Raw genomic sequence first — 17241 nt, forward strand, 5'->3', positions numbered from 1 at the left:
AGGGAGAGAAGGAGAAGGAGAAGGCCCAGCTCTACACAATTGCCTTATTCCAAGAACCAGGGGATGCTGCCAGGAGCAATAGCACACACCTGTAACCCCAGTGATGCTGGATGCTAAAGAAGGAGGCTCGAAAGTTCAAAGCCAGCCTCAGCAACTTAGCAAGGGCCCTAAGCAACTTAGTGAGACCCTATCTCAAAATAAAAAATAAAAAGCGTTGGGGATGTGGCTCAGTGGTTAAGTAGTCCTGGATTCAATCCCCAGTACACACACACACACACATGACCAGGGGACGGCAAGCTAATGAAACACATGCAGGAGAACAGAGATGCACTCAGCATTTTCCCCCCGCGACATTGACCTTGACTGCCTTTGACAGAGTCCAGAAGGCAAAAACATCATAAGAACTGAATGAAGGTCTGTTTCAAAGTTTAATTCAGTAACCAAGAGCTATATACTTGAACTGTAAAAAATCTTTGTGGGAGAGAACATACTCAAGTGACAGTGATACGGAAACACAGGTAATCAGAGGTACCAAAGGCACTGATCGTGAGTCATCTTTAAAGACAGTCTGGGTAAACAGCACACCTTTCCAGTGAGCTGCTGCTGACATTTGCATATTTCAAACTGAAAAGGAATCCTGAGGGGCTTTTTACTAATCATTTATTTGAAGAAAGTCTGTTTTCGGTCCTCTCATTGAACATAAGGCCTAGGTTTCAAACTTGGTTTCCCTGTATCATCACGGATGTGTTTATACTCTGCTAATACTGTTTGACATTGAGCTGCTATAATTGATGGCGCAACTACTCTCTTGTGTACCCAGCAAAGAATAAACCTATTAGAGTGAAAAGCTAATGGTAAAAAATGGCACGATTCCATGAAGATGCAAAGAAGGACCTTTTTGTGTCTCGGGATCTATTAACTCGTTCCAGGCACCTAGACAGAGAAATGCCTCCATGAGAAGCATTCTCCAGGATCCTGGAGCAGGAGGCAAATGCTGAATGGATTTACAAAGTCTTCTTTCAACACCCATCCCCCTTCCCTGGCCATCATGCAACCCAAACTCTCACCAAAGTTCTTTATTTCCGTATGGCCCAATTTATTCGTCCCCTCAACACATGGTTACTACTTGTTATACCCTGCTTAAGGAATTTAAGATCATGACAATGTTCTTTGATCCTTTCTTCTTTAAACTTTGTTTTTGCCTTTCACATTTGAATCTATATTTAGGGAATATCTTTAAGACTGTAAAGTATTTATTTATTTATTTGAGATTGGACCCAGAGGGGCTTTGCCACTGAGCCACATCCCCAGCCCTTTTTATTTTTCATTTTGAGACAGGAGCTCAATAAATTTCTTAGGGACTCACTAAGTTCCTGAGGCAGGCTTTGAACTTGCAATCCTCCTGCCTCAGCCTCCCAAGCTGCTGGGTTTGTGCCACCGGGCCCAGCAAAATTCCATCAACTCTAACGTGATCCAGAATCAGAACCCACAGGACCCTGCCTCTTCTTATAGGCCTCAATCTCCAGGTTAGGGAGACTCGGTCGACAGGGGTAAAAGATGTAATTCCTCCCCCTGCCATAAAGGTATGAAGGAACTGGCAGTAGTGGGCAGACAGTGTGGCACCTTTCTATTGTGACTCTCCAATCTAATCCCAATTGTGATCAGAGGACATATAATCTACGATTTCAGTCTTTAAATTTATTGCTACTTGCTTTATGGCCCACACATCCTGGAGAGTGTCCTAGGCGCTCTTGAAAAGAATGTGGAATCTTCAGTTCGTGGAGTGTTCTGGAAGCACCAATTAGGTTGATTGGTGGTGGAGTTCAAGTCTCCTGAATCCTTGTTGAATTTCCGTCTAGTTGTCCTGTCTCCTCCTGAGACTGGGACACTGAAATCAAGAGTATGGTTGAATTGTCTTTTTCTTTTTTGAACTCTGGCAATTTTCGCTTCATGGGTTTAGGGCTTTTATATATATATATATATATATATATATATATATATATATATATATATATATATATATATATTATACATATACATATACACACACACACACACACACATATAGAGTTGTTATATCTTCCCGCTATATTGAGCCTTTTGTCAATATGAAATGTCTTTGTCACCAGTAATATTTCTGGTCCGAGGTTATGTTTCGTCTGATGTCAGCAGAATCACGCCAGCTGTTTGCACAGTATAACTCCTTCCATCTTTTTATTTCAACCCATTTGTGTCTCTGAACCTAGAGTGTGTGTCTTGTAGCTAGCTCATAGTTGGGTTCTTGCTTTTTTAATTCACTCTGACTATCCCTGCTATTTTCACGGGGTTATTAAGCCAGTCACATCTTTTTTTCAAAACATGAATTTGTGTAATTAAAATATAAATGATGGATACAGTTAGAGACACATCACCATTTTTTGCTGTTTGTTTACTTTTTGTTTTGTGTCCTCTGTTTTTCTGTTTCTCTTGTTCCTCCTTTGCTTATTTTGTGTTACATAAGCACATTTAACCTACTATTTTGATTCTTCTGGTCTTTTTTTTTTCCTATTGTTTTAAAGAAATGTATTAGTGGTTGCTCTAGGGATGAGGTTTATATCTTACCTTATCACAATCTAGTTCAGAATAATACTAAGTCAAATCTAATAAAATATAGAAACTTTGCTCCAGATACATCTCCTTTTCCTCCTTATCCATTTTGGTAATTTTATTATCACATTTATGATTTCTGAATATGACATGAACCCAACCAAGTGGCATTCTAATTACTGCTCATCTGATCCTATGTCTTTTAAAGAAGTTAAGACATGAGAAGGAACATATTGGTAGAATCTTTTCTGTTACCTACATAATTGTCACATCCAGAACTTGGCTCCTCTTCCTGTGGATTCAAGTTAACATGGGGTGACCCATTTTTTTTTTTGGCCCCAGCCTTTTAAAATTTTTTTTTTAATCTGGAAATGTCTTCACCTTCAACTTTAGAAGGCTCATTTTACTCATGCATTCTAGATTGAGGTTCCCAGGTTCCCCACCTGCTGCCTCCTGCTCTCCTCATTAGAAGTTAGCCATTAACTTCTGACAAGTTAATTAAGGAGTACTCTTCTTCCCCTCTTGGCAACAGGTTGTTTTTCTCTTTTCCTTTGTTTTTGTCTTTCCCTCATTTGATTGACATGTCACGATCTGTATTTATTTGACTTGGGTTTGGTTGAGTTCCTTGGTTGCTGAGGCAGGGGTTTTTGTCACATTTAGGAAATTTGTCCATTATTTTTTCCAAATATTTTTTCCTAAGCACTTCTTTCTCTCATTCTGGGACATCTACTACCCTTATTTTGCTATACTCAGTGTTATTCCAGAAGTTTCTGAGACTCTGTTTATTTTTTTTCCTCTTGGATCTTTTTTTGTCTCTGTTTTGCCACATTAGATTGCTTTCTATTGATTTATTTTTTAAAGTTCAACTCTGCAGATAAGTTCCTCTGATGATTTTTTTATTCCAGTCATTATTTTTCAACTCAGTATTTCTGTTTCGTTCCTTGTTATTGTTCTATTTCTTGATCAAGCATCTCTATCCTGTAGGACATTGCTATGGTTTCCTCCAGTTCTTCAAACATGACTTTCTTTCGTTACTTGGACGTATTTTATAACAGCTGCTTTTTTTTTTTAGGTGTAGATGGACACAACACAATGCCTTTATTTTTATGTGGTGCTGAGGATCGAACCCGGGTCCCGCCCATGCTAGGCAAGCGCTCTACCACTGAGCCATAATCCCAGCCTATAACAGCTGCTTTAAAGTCGTTGTCTATTCTATCTAACATCTGGGAACATTCAGGGACAGCTTCTACTGAGTCGCTTTTTGGTTTTTGTTTGATTTTTTTTTCTGAATATGAATATGAATCACACTTCCTTATTTCTCTGACTTATAATTTTTTTTTGAGTATTGGACATTTTAGATAATGTATTGTAGATATGTAATATATATATAGATTTATACTTAACCTCTCCGGGTATTTGTCATTTTTCTATTTGTTTAATCAGTGGTCTAAACTAAATCTGTTAAAGTAGATTTGCCCTACAACATGCAGTTGCTAATGCCTCTGCCCACTTCTTTTTTTTTCTTATTTTTAAAGATTTTTCTCCCTAATCATTGACATATGTCTGTGTAGCTCAATGTTCAGCCAAAGAGCAGTGGTAAGAGCTTATACTGCAACATCTCAGGATAGCAAGGCTCCCTCTCTCTGCTGGTGGAGTCTGGCTGCAGGCTGGGAAGAACATGGAAACTTCTGTTTTCACGTCTGCCCCAATTTAGCTTCCCGCTAAGCTCTGTCATGTCTCCTGTGCACATAACTGAAGCTCCATCAGCCAGAGAAGCAATAGTTCTTCGGCACACGCACACCAACTCGTCCACCAGGGTACATGGACAACTTCCCTGGCCCCCTGCCATCGGCTCACCTCTGAGCTCGCTGTTGGATCTCTAGTTAGCCTCTGAGTTCTCCCGCCACACACAGGGCCACAACTTCAGGCTTCTGCAGCAGCTGGCCCTCCTTATTTACTTACCCCTGAAATTGCCACTTTAACTAATAGCGCTCTAAGTCAACGGTGCTCTCTGCCAGTGGCAGGGAAGCTGTTGGCTTTCACAGCCGATTCTGTGCCAGCTGCCAGGGTTGCTAGGAAGCAGTACGGGGCAGTAGCAGGCAAAACACACAGAATCTCCCTCTTCTTCTCTGAAGTAGAACTGAAATGATACTTCGACAGTTTTGTCCAGCTTTATAGTTGCAGTTTTGGAGTGTTTATGTAACTTATACAAATTATCTTCCTTTATCCACAGAAACACCTTGAGAGACTAATTACCCAAACTAAGATACATAGATGCTAAAATACACTGGCCCATGTCACTGAGCCAGGCTCTTACAACACTGTATCTGCCAGGGGCGTCCTCTTCTTTCTGGAACAACACAAGAGACACCCTCAAATCAGAATGATTTGTCACAGCTACAACAGCAAATACTGTAGTGGTGATCCACACAGATCCTAAGTCAGATTTATTCCTCCAAATCTGGCTCACAGAGGTCATCTGTGGATGTTCTTGGTTGAATGAAGCCAAATAGCACCAGAAAGCCAAGAAAAGATTGGTTTCTTTTCTTGTTGAGTTTGAGCCTCAGAAGAATCTCTGAGCATCCTGGGGGCCAAAGCAAAAAGGCAAAGATAATCAGTTGCATGATGCTTGTGGTCCTTAGGGCACAAGTAGCTCTTTGGAAAAAGCAAAGGTTTTCATGGTCTTCTTATCTTGACAAAATTTCCTACATGGCACCCCAATTATGGGATACTGACAGGTTTAGTGGACAATATCTGCAACAAGGCACTTTTTTTAAAATAATTTATTTTTTAGTTGTAGTTGCACATAATACCTTTATTTTATTTATTTTTAGGTGGTGCTGAGGATTGAACCCAGGGTCTTGCACGTGCTAGATGAGGGGTCTACCGCTGAGCCACATCCCCAGCCCCCAGCAAGGCACTTTTGATAAAGTTGTTTCTTAAACTAGTCCCCTCAGAGTGGGCTCTGAGGCATAAGACCAAAGCAAAACACCAGAAAGACAGTTCTCAGCCACAGTGGCCCAGGAATACAACTCTAAGCTGGTCCAGCATGTTCCAGGCGGACTTAAAACTTTGCCAATACAGAACACGGTGCAGATGATTCGGCCTCTGCACAATCCTGCATACATGCTCTTCCTCCTGTGGGTGGGCAGCTGAGGGTCCTTTGCAGTGTGCATGAATTTAACATTTTCTCTATCAGTTACTCATGAGCTTCTTGGAAGGTCCACGTTAGAGTCAATGGTCACTTTTCTAAGCCATGATTTTGAGCCTTAGGTTGTAAGCTGGGGTGTGGGAACCAATGCCCCTGACTGATGGGTGGTCTCAGCCAGCCCCCAGCAGCTGCCTCTCAACCAGTCCACTCCCTCCTTCTTAGTGGGCATGCTCAGCGACTATCGGTGTTATAAAATCCTGGGTTCTATGTGGAAAAGGCCCAAGAGCCAACTCTAGATGGTGATGAGAGAAAAAAGAAAAAAAACAAGGAGGCTGAGACCCCTCATGACTCTAGCCTTTAGCAGGAAACTGAGGAGTGTCCACTCTGCAATGGCTCTGTCCTGTAATGTCAGCCAGTTCACCATTTTCTCTGCAGAAATAAAGGAAAATGTTTTCTGAAAATGATTCAGTGAGTTTTCCAACCAATAAATCAGTTGTTCTTCATGGCAGAGATTAAAAAAAAAAAAAAACCCTTAGTGAATGTCTTAGACATTTGTCACAGATCCACTCCTCTGGCAAATCTGGCCATGACAGGGCACTTCTTCCCCACAGCTAAAGTCTTCACAGTGGGGCCATGCAGTCAGTGGGGTGGGGGATGGAGAGGAACATCTCATGGGCCCCATCTTCCCTCTGCTCACCGTTGGTGGGCTCCAGTCTCCATGGGCTTGCAGAGGGGCTGAGTCAGGGGACATGCCAGGGCAGGGTTGGTTGGCTTGAACACTTCTGAGTCTTTTCAGACAGTAAAGTTATGGAATTTGAATATGCAGAGGAAGGCAGGGGGTCATTTGGTAAATTTATTTCAGTGGTAGGATATATCTTAATAGTGGAATAAGTCACTTTCATCTTATATTTATAGATAACTAGCAAGTAGTAATAGCCAGTAACTAGCAAGGAGTAAGCATTTGGTGAATATTGCTAGTGGATAGATGGATGGATGGATGGATGGATGGGTGGAAGAATGGGTGGATGGATGGATAAAGCATTGTGGGTGGATGAATGGATGAGAGGGTGATTAAGTAGATGTTGAGTGATTCCTAGGTAGATAAATGCAAGTGGGGGTGGATAATTTGTTAGCTGAATAAATTGATAGAGGATCGGTGAATAAGTGGAGGACTTTGTGTTCTTCCTTTCCACTGTAACCCACCCACCCCTAGTGCCACAAATGAACCTTAACATGACATCAGTTGACTCCTTGTGAAGATGCATCCCCATTGTAGGAAGAATCCCAAACATCAAGTACCCTCTTCCTCACCCCAATGATGAAGCATTCAACTGCCTTCAAGGTGACATCACAGTCTCACCCTGGGAGCATGCCCCCTCTTCCAGCTCTGCAGGGACCTCACCCCTCTCTCTGTTTCTTCCCACGTTCTTCCCTCCTTCCCCTGATCTTGTTCTGCCTGTCCATCCTTCAAGACCCAGCCCTTCTGTATCCCCCTTTCTGAGAAGTCCCTGACCCACCCCCAGCCCTCTCCTTCCTTCTGCCTTTTGGTGACAGAGAGATCACCCAACAGAGAAAGGGAGAAGACTCAGAAGTGTTCAAGCCAACCAACCCTGCCCTGGCATGTCCCCTGTCTCAGCCCCTCTGCAAGCCCATGGAGCCTGGAGCCCACCAACGGTGAGCAGAAGGAAGATGGCGCCCACGAGATATTCCTCTCCATTCCCCCCCTGACCGCATGGCCCCCCTGTGAAGACTTTAGCTGTGGGAAGCAGTGCCCTATCAAGGCCAGATTTGCCAGAGGAGTGGACCTGTGACAAATGTCCTCAGAATCATTGTGACAGGAGCCATCAGTCAGATCTGAGTCCTTGGCTGCCCTTGTCCTCTCACCAGCCTCTCTTTAAACTGGAAGTTTAAAGATGTTGACTCAGCACCATGGTGTCTCCTTCGTCACTGCCACTCAGGTAACTTGGGGCTGCTAAAAGCACTTCTCTGTACCCAGAGTGACTGTAGAGCCGCCCACATGCTCTTCTCGGCGAGGACTTGGCAGTGAGAGTCTGCCTCGGTTTCCCTCCCCTGCGCGTTCCCTGCTTTCCCTGGACGGCGGTCCCCGGCACAGGCTTCTCTCTCAACGCTTCCCTTCATGGTTCCCAATCTCCCTCCCCGTCCTCCTCAGACCCCCCACCCACTGTGAAAGGAGAACTGACCCAGACCAAGTGCCCCTTCAGATGAGGTCAGCAGGTCCAGAGAGGGCAAGGAACATGACCAACGTCACACAGTGAGTGGGTGATAAGACCAGGAATAAAACGTGGCTTTTCCGCACCTGCCTCCTCACATCCTGCCATGATGATAATAGGTACCTCTCCCTGGTCAAATGTTCATGAGCACAGAGCTGGGGGTACAGGAGACCGGGCCCAGCCCCAACACCATGCAGGGCACAGGACAGAGGAAGGCTCAGATGGTGCACTCCCTGCCACATAATGACATTACAGAGAGATCCTTAGCTCCAGTTTGTGGTCCCCAGAGACAGCCCTAGCAGTATTCTTATTCTGTAGATGGGGATCCAAGGCTCCCCCACAGGGTTCGTGGGTCTCAGCTGTGCCAGGTAGAAGTCAGCTCTGGTGGCACTGAACTTCTGGTCCAGGGCTGGGATGAGGAATCATATCAATTCAGAAGGTCCTAAATGACCCGGCTTGGGCTGTGGGGAGCCAGTGTGGCTAGCTTCCCCTTTGTGTGGATGCCATTGTCACTGCCACTTACAGGTGAGGATGACTTTAAGGAGGCTACTTAGCCTCTCTGAGGCTGTTTCCTTACCTACTAAGTGGGGGCCCCTCAAAGACCATCACAAGGATTAAATGAGATAATATAGTGCATGAAAAGGACCAAATACAGTGCAGGACACACAGTAGGTACTCAGGAGATGGTAACTGCTGCTGGAATGTGGGGGAGGCAGCATCTCAGAGAGGAGACACTCTTGAAGTAGGGTTTCCAGCTGGTCATGGCACCTCTCTATAGGCTGCTTTAGGAAGAAAGTCCAGGATGGAGACAAAGCTTCGTCCTCTGTCCTTGCCGCAGCTGGTGCAGGGGTTCAGGGAGGGAGGGGTGGGAAGGGAGGTGGTCTTCACGTTATTTCTCTATAGTCATATTTATCTTGTTGATAAAATGGGCCCCCTGTTGGAAATTGGAGGAGTTTCCCTCATAATGTAAAGTAGCTCCTTCCTCTGCAGGTCGCAATGACTGGGAGATTAATGTCCCAGCCGGCCACGCAAGAGGTGCCTGCACCAACTGGCTTCTTCCACAGGCAGGGATGAAGCCATCTCCGCCTGACTAACTGGTCATGAGCCCAGAGCTGCCAGATGAGGGTGATGCTCTCATCTGTTGCAGAGGGACGTGAGGGAGGGGCATCTTCAAGGTGACCCCATGGGGCTGGCACCTGGTAGGGACAGGTTCTTCATGCTGGTGGGACACACACACACACACACACACACACACACACACACACACACCTAGGTTTGCAATCTGGGCACCCACAGTCCTGCTGTACCTGCTGCTCCCTACTAGCTTGTCCACTTTGGATCATGGTGTGACCCGTGTGTTCCAGACCGCCACAGCACCTGGGGTCAAAACAGAACAGGCAGGAGTCCCACTGTGAGCAAGATTCCTGTCCTTGGTTCTGAAGATAAGGGGCTACATGATAGAGAGCAAAGTGTAGCCATTGGGTCAGGAGTGCTGGCATGGTGGACTGTGTCACACTAGATGAGTGGTGGCCAAAAGCTTCACTTCATGACCAGCTTTAGGCAGTTGAAGTCACAGCATGGAGTGTTGTGATGAAGAGGATGCGGAGGCTGTCTTCTGGGACGAGCCAGAAAGAGAGCCACGGTTGATTAGTAATGTCTGCCATTGGCATCGGTAGGAAATGGTGGCCAGCGTGCTATAGATTAACTAGCCAAGGACTAGACTGCTCCTAAGTTGAGGTCAGAAAAGGCGATTTTGTCTGGGTGAAAGAGATGGAGGGAAGCCTCACCTTTCATTTGTGAATCTTGAAAAATGGAAAACCTTAGCTTACAGTAACTGACAACCAACGGAGTAAAAAAGGAAAGTTGGCACTTTATCCAAAACTCAAGCTGTCACAATCAGTCAAAAAATAGAGGAGAAACTGAATTCTAGCTTAATGGTAAAACAGAACCAGAGCCGACGAAGCTCTGACATGCAACAAATACTTAAAGAGCACCTACTGTGTGTCTGGCACTTGACTAGGCGCTGCTGATTCAGTGAGTAAGTCAGGACAGTTGGAACATCTGCCTTCAAGGAGCTAACAGTCTAGTAAGGGGGGCTGGGAGCCCAAGGACATAATAAACAAGTGAAAAATAAATAAACGGGATGTCCAGAGATTGTAATGAGTGCTGTTTGGTGAAAGCACATGGGGTGACATGACATACAGTGGTCCAGGTGTCCATCAGGACAAACATGTTACTACATGTTACTATAATAAAATACCTGAGGCTTTATGAAAAGGAAAGGTTTATTTAGCTCACAGTTTTGAAGGTTCAAAGTCCAAATGGCATGGGTCAGGTTGGCAAGTTCTGCCCCTTGAGAGCATCACCTCATGCTATAGATGGCAATGATGAAGAATGAGTGTTGGAACAAAACTTGTAGATCTCCAGTCACCACAGGAGGAGAGAGATGTGGCCAGGATCCCAAGACCCTTTGCAGAGCATACCGCCAAGGACTCAGGGAACTACCATAGGGTCCCACCTCCCCAAGGGTCTATTGCCCCCCCACACACACACACACAAACAGTGGTACCATCATCTAGGAACCAAGCTCTCAACAAGCAAACTTTGGGGGAACATTTAAGATCCAAAACCTAACAGTAATTATAAGTCTATTCAGAGTTTCTGTCTCTTCTTGAGTCCATTTGCTTTGTTTGTGTATTTCTAGGAAATTTTTTTGTTTCATGCAAAATTACCCAATTTGTTGGCATTTAATTGCTCACAGTGTTCCTTGATAACTCTAATTTCTGTAAGGTCTGTAGTAATGTTTCCTCCTCTTTCGTTTCTGATTTTAGTAATTGAGTCTTCTCTCCTCTCCAACCACTTCATCATCCCAGCTGAAGCCTAGTCTATTTTGATAATCTTTTCAAAGCAACAACTTCTGGCCTCATTGGTTTTCTCTGTTTTTTTGTTTTCATTCTCTGTTCACTAATTTCCATTCAAATCTTTATTTTCTTCCTTCTTCTTGCTTAGGATTTATTTTGTTCTTCTTTTTTCCCAGTATCCTCAGGTTATATATCTTTATTTTAACTCATCTGAAAGTATTTTAAATTTCTCTTATGATTTTACTCTTTGACTCATTTGTTATTTATTATTGTTTAATTGCTACATATTTGTGAATTTCACAAATTTCTTTCTGTTACTAATTTCTAGTTTCACTTCATTGTAATTAGAGAACATACTTTGTGTAATTTCAATCATTTTGAATCTATTGGGGCTCATTTTATGGCCTAGCATACGGTTAATTCTAGAAAGCACTCCACGTGTGCTTGAGAAGAATGTATATTCTGCTGGAGGTGGAGGAGTGTTCCACAGATGTCTCCTAGGGATAATTGCATATAGAGCCATTCAAGTCTTATATTTTCTTTTTGATCTCCTGCCTATTTTTTCCTGATAATATATTTGTATACTATACATATTTTCTACTTAATTTATTTTCAACTTTTGTTCCCAAGTGAGACTCCTATAGACTGTACATATATAGTTGGATCTTGTTTTCTGCTCAGACTGGCAATCTCTGCCTTTTGATTGGATTGTATAATTGCTTCACATTTAACATTATTATTGATACAGTTGGATTTACATCTGCCATTTTACCAATTGTCTATGTCTTCTTTTTTCCTCTATTTCTCCTTTTTGCTTCAAATGATTGTTTTTCTCAAGTAATATTTTAATTCTTTTAATGATTTTTTTCACCATATTTGTTTGGTGGAATTTTTTTGGATCTTCTAGATATAGAATCAAGTCATCAGCAAATAGTGATATTTTGAGTTCCTCTTTATCTATTTGTATCCCTTTAATTTCTTTCTTTTGTCTAATTGCTCTGTCTAGAGTTTCAAGGATGATGTTGAATAGAAGTGGTGAAAGAGGACATCCTTGTCTTGTTCCAGTTTTTACCAGGAATGCTTTCAATTTACCTCCATTTAGAATGATGCTGGCCTTGGGTTTAGCATATATTGCTTTTACAATGTTGAGATATGTTCCTACTATCCCTAGTTTTTCTAGTGTTTTGTACATGAAGGTGTGCTGTATTTTGTCAAATGCTTTTTCTGCATCTGTTGAGATGATTATATGATTCTTGTTTTTAAGTCTATTAATATGATGAATTAAGTTTATTGATTTCCATATGTTAACCAATCCTGCATCCCTGGGATGAACCTCACTTGATCGTGATGCACTATCTTTTTAATATGTGTTTGTATGCGATTTGCCAGAATTTTGTTGAGAATTTTTATATCTATATTCATCATGGATATTGGTCTGAAGTTTTCTTTTCTTGATGTGTCTTTGGTTTTGGTATCAGGGTGATATTAGCCTCATAGAATGAGTTTGGAAGGGTTTTCTCCTTTTCTATTTCACAGAATACTTTGAGGAGTATTGGTTTTCTCTGTTTTTTTTTTTTTTTTCATTCTCTGTTCACTAATTTCCATTCATTAATTCTTCTTTGAAAGTCTTGTAGAACTCGGCTGAGAATCCATCTGGTCCTGGGCTTTTCTTGGTTGCTAGGCTTTTGATGGCATTTTCTATTACATTACTTGAAATTGATCTGTTTAAATCATGTCTGACCTCCTCATTCAGTTTTGGTAGGTCATATGTCTCTAGAAATTTGTCAATGTCTTTAACATTTTCTATTTTTTTAGTATAAATTTTCAAAATAGTTTCTAATTATCTTCTGTATTTTCGATGTATCCATTGTGATATATCTTTCTCCATCTTGTATTTTAGTAATTTGAGTGTTCTTTTTCTCTTCATTTACATGGCCAGGGGTTTATCTATTTTATTTATTTTTTTCAAAGAACCAACTTTTTGTTTTGTCAATTTTTTTCAATTGTTTCTTTTGTTTCAATTTCATTAATTTTAGCTCTGATTTTAATTATTTCCTATCTTCTGCTGCTTTTGGTGTTGATTTGCTCTTTTTTCTAGGGCTTTGAGATGTAGTATTAGGTCATTTATTTGTTGACTTTTTATTCTTTTAATGAATGCACTCAATGCAATAAACTTTACTCTCAGTACTGCCTTCATAGTGTCCCAGAGAATTTGATATGTTGTATCAGTGTTCTCATTTACCTCTAAGAATTTTTTTATTTCATCTTTGATTTCTTATACTATCCATTCATCATTCAATTGTATATTATTTAGTCTCCATTTGTTACAGTAGCTTCTATTTTTATTTTATCATTGAGTTCTAATTTCATTCCATTGTAGTCTGATAGAATGCAGGGTATTATCTCTGTTTTTTGTATTTACTAAAAGTTTTTTTGTGGAATAAGATATGGTCTATTTTACAGAAGAAGCCATGTGCTGCTGATAAGAAAGTATATTTGCTCATTGATGGATGAAATATTCTATATGTCTGTTAAGTCTAAAGGCTCAAGGGTCACTCCAGGGGAACTGGGCTAACTAGGCTGCACAAAATAACCACACAAGAGACACAAATACCTTTTTCTTTGGGGTTGCTGTGATGGCTCCTCTGACCTTAAGGGTCCACAGGAAGAGAGAGAGAGAGAGCATGTGCTGACCCCTTTTATTGAGGAGAAGCTATTAAAATGAGGCAAGGGGTCAGGTTTCAAGGGGGCTGAGTCTATCTTTATGATGTCCACTATCAGCAGGTTGACTGACACCTGGGTAGGCCACACCCAAGGACACAGTAAGAGAAGGGGATACACACGAGGCACTTCCTTGGAGCATTCTATCCTAAACAGGGCAAGGGGTTATATTACAAAGGAACAGGTGAGCCTAGATCAACCCATGGGGCTGTAGAAAGACACTCCCAGGCAGGAAGACACAAGTCACTGGATCCCGAGAAGAGCAGGGCAGTCTAGCAGCATAGGTTCCTGATGCCACATCACCCAGCAGGGGAGTTAACTCAGTCACGTGTGAGGTTGGTCTCCCACACTAAATTATTGATTGTATTATTTAGTTCTATAGTTTCCTTATTTAGTTTTTGTTTGGAAGATCTGTCCAGTAGTAAGAGACATGTGATAAAGCCACCCAGTATTATTGTATTGTGGCCTATTTGACTCTTGAAATTGAGAAGGGTTTATTTGATGTACATAGATGCTCCATTGTTTGGGACATAAATATTTATAATTGTTACGTCCTGCTTATATATACTTCCCTTAAGAAGTAAGTATGAAATGTCCTTATTTGTCTCTTCTGATTAATTTTGGTTTGAAATCTACTTTATCTGAAATGAGAATGGAAACCCCTGCTTGTTTACACAATCCATATGTGTGATAAGTTTCTTCCCATCCTTTCACCTTCAACCTGTGGATGTCTTTGCCCATGAGGTGAATCTCTTGAAGACAGCATATTGTTGGGTCTTGCTTTTTAATCCAATCTGCCAGTCTGTGTCTTTTGATTGATGAATTTAGGCTGTTAACATTTAAGATTATTATTGAGATATGATTTGTATGCCCTGTCATTTTGATTTACTTCTGATTTTTGATTTGTCTTAATTTCTCATTTGGTTGAATGTCCCTTTAGTGTAAATCCTCCCTTTGCTGGTTTTTACTTTTTTTTTTTTCACTTCATCCTCATGGATCATTTTGTGAGGCTTTCTAGTTGCGAATTCTTTTAATTTTTGTTTATCATGGAATGTTTTAATTTCATCTTCAAATCTGAAACTTAATTTTGCTGCATATAAAATTCCTGGTTGATTGGGCTGGAGCTGTAGCTCAGTGGTAGAGCACTTGCCTCACAGGTGTGAGGCCCTGGGTTTGATCCTCAGCACCACATAAAAGCAAATTAATTAATTAATTAATTAATTAATTAATTAAAATTAAATTCCTGGTTGGCATTCATTTTCTTTCTGAGCTTGAACTATATTATCCCAGGACCTCCTAGCTTTGAGGATCTGGGTTAAGAAATCAGTTGATATCTGAATTGGTTCCCCCCTATACTTAATTTGATTTTTTTTCTCTTACAGCCTTTAAGATTTTATCTTTATTGTCTGTGTTAGTCATTCTCATTATAATGTGTCTTGGTATGGGTCTGCTGTAATTTTGTACATTTGGGGTCCTGTAAGCCTCTTGTATTTGATTTTCCATTCCATTCTTTAGGTTTGGGGAATTTTCTGCTATTATATCATTGAAAAGATTGTGCATTCCTTTGGTTTGTAACTCTGCTCCTTCACCTATTCTGATAACTCTTAAATTTGGTTTTTTCATGTTATCCCATAATTCTTGGATGTTCTGTTCATGGTTTCTTACCATCTTCTCCACATGCTCAACTCTACTTTCAAGATTATATATTTTCTCTTCATTGTCTGAGGTTCTGTCTTCCAAGTGGTCTAGTCTGTTGGTGATGCTTTCTATCGAATTTATAATTTGGTTTACTGATTCCTTCATTTCGAGGATTTCTGTTTGTTTGTTTGTTTGTTTGTTTCATGACCTCTAACTCTTTATTGAAGTGTTCTTTCACTTCCTGTATTTTTTCTTTGATTTCACTTCTTATAGTATCCTTTACTTCACATATCAATTTAACTATATACAATCCGAACTCCTTCTTGGACATTTCATCTACTGTGATATCAGTGGCTTCTGATGTTGAAGCATTTTGGGTTTTTTGGTGCACTTTAATTCCCTGATTTTTTTAATATTTATTTTTTTAGTTGTAGTTGGACACAATACCTTTTATTTTATTTATTTATTTTTATGTGGTGCTGAGGATCGAACCCAGGGCCTCGTGTGTGCTAGGCAAGCACTCTACCAATGAGCCACAATCCCAGCCCTATTCCTTGTTTTTCCATGTTGTTAGTGTGTTTTCCCATCTAAAATTATGGATCGAAGGTAGGATAAATTCTACCCTATATACCTATAGTGTCCCTGAAGGTTTCCAGCGCTTCGCCTTTACTGGTAAGACCAATATCAATAGCACCCAGTATATACAATATATAGACTTAAACCTAATAGCTCCCACTAAGGTGTCTACTGCTTTCTCACATTAAACCAGAAAGATGAGTTCAATAACTGTCTATAGTATAAACAGAATATTTATTAAAATAACTTACAATTTTAAATGGTGGATGAGAGAACAGAGGTAGTGTAGTATGCAATATTTGCAAGGGAGGAAGAGAGAAGCTAGAAGTAAAAATTCACAGGAAGAGTGGAAGAGGAGCCAACAGAGATTGGTTGTTGGTTGGAGAAAAGATGGAAAGAAAATAGACAAGAGGAAGAATATGAACAAAGAGAAAAAAATTAAAGACATAAGAATACAACAAAAATGCAAAACACCATTCATAGATCATTATCCTCCACAGACTGATGCATAAAAAGCATCCTGTTCCAAATATGGTAGAGAGATTAGTGAATCAAAAAATAAAATAAAATAAATCTTGCTGGAAAGTCGAACTGTCTCTGTCAGTGTTCAACAGTTTCTCAGCTCTGTCTCTGATCCCACGGATCTGGGCTTCAGATACCTCAGGCTCAGCAATGCTGCAATCCAAGATCTCAATGCTGCTCCTACTTGCAGAGAGACCACCAGGGATACACTCATGCAAAGGAGTAACCCCGAGATGTAGCAGCAAGACAAGGGCCACCAGCACTCTCAGCAGGAAAACCCCAGGCTCCTCCAAACCTGCAGAAACCCCGACACTGGACCTGCAGGTCCCAGCTGGAGTCCCCAGACAGAGGCTCTTGTGGTGGTAAACCTGCTGGCACCCAGGCCCCAGGCCTGAGTTGTGTTCTCACTGGTTACCATGTACTTCTTAATTTATGAGAATCTACTTCGTGTTTAAACAAACAATTCCATGAGAATGAAGTTACTCTATTCTTTCTTCCCCATCTTGTGCTATTATTATGCACTAAAGAGCTTCCCACCTACCTCCTTACAGTTAGTGGGGAGACCCGAGAGGCCTGGCTCAGTCAGGCTGAGGTGACTGAGGGTGGCTGGCTCAGTGACTGAGGGTGAGTAAGTCATTCAACATCTTTGAGCCTCAGTGTCCTCACCTGTAAGTGGGAAGAATTGGATAAATAGCTCCAAAGATGGATTGAGGTCTTAGCACTGAGCCTGTGTATGGTAAAGGCTCTGAAAGCTGGCCTCTGCTTGGCCCTCAAAGAACCCCAGGAATCAACTTAACCGGCATTCTCCTGTCAGAGCACGATGCAACCGGCATCCAGCCAAATCCTGGGGCACGTGCCCCAAACTTGGGTCTCACACAGGGATAACCTGCTGGCTCAGCCCCTCCCAATTCAGGTCAGTAGGCTGCAGAAGCCACCAGAATGGCCCATAACTGCC

This window comes from Marmota flaviventris, chromosome 18 (genome assembly GCF_047511675.1).
Source record: "Marmota flaviventris isolate mMarFla1 chromosome 18, mMarFla1.hap1, whole genome shotgun sequence".
Classification (NCBI taxonomy): Eukaryota; Metazoa; Chordata; class Mammalia; order Rodentia; family Sciuridae; genus Marmota; species Marmota flaviventris.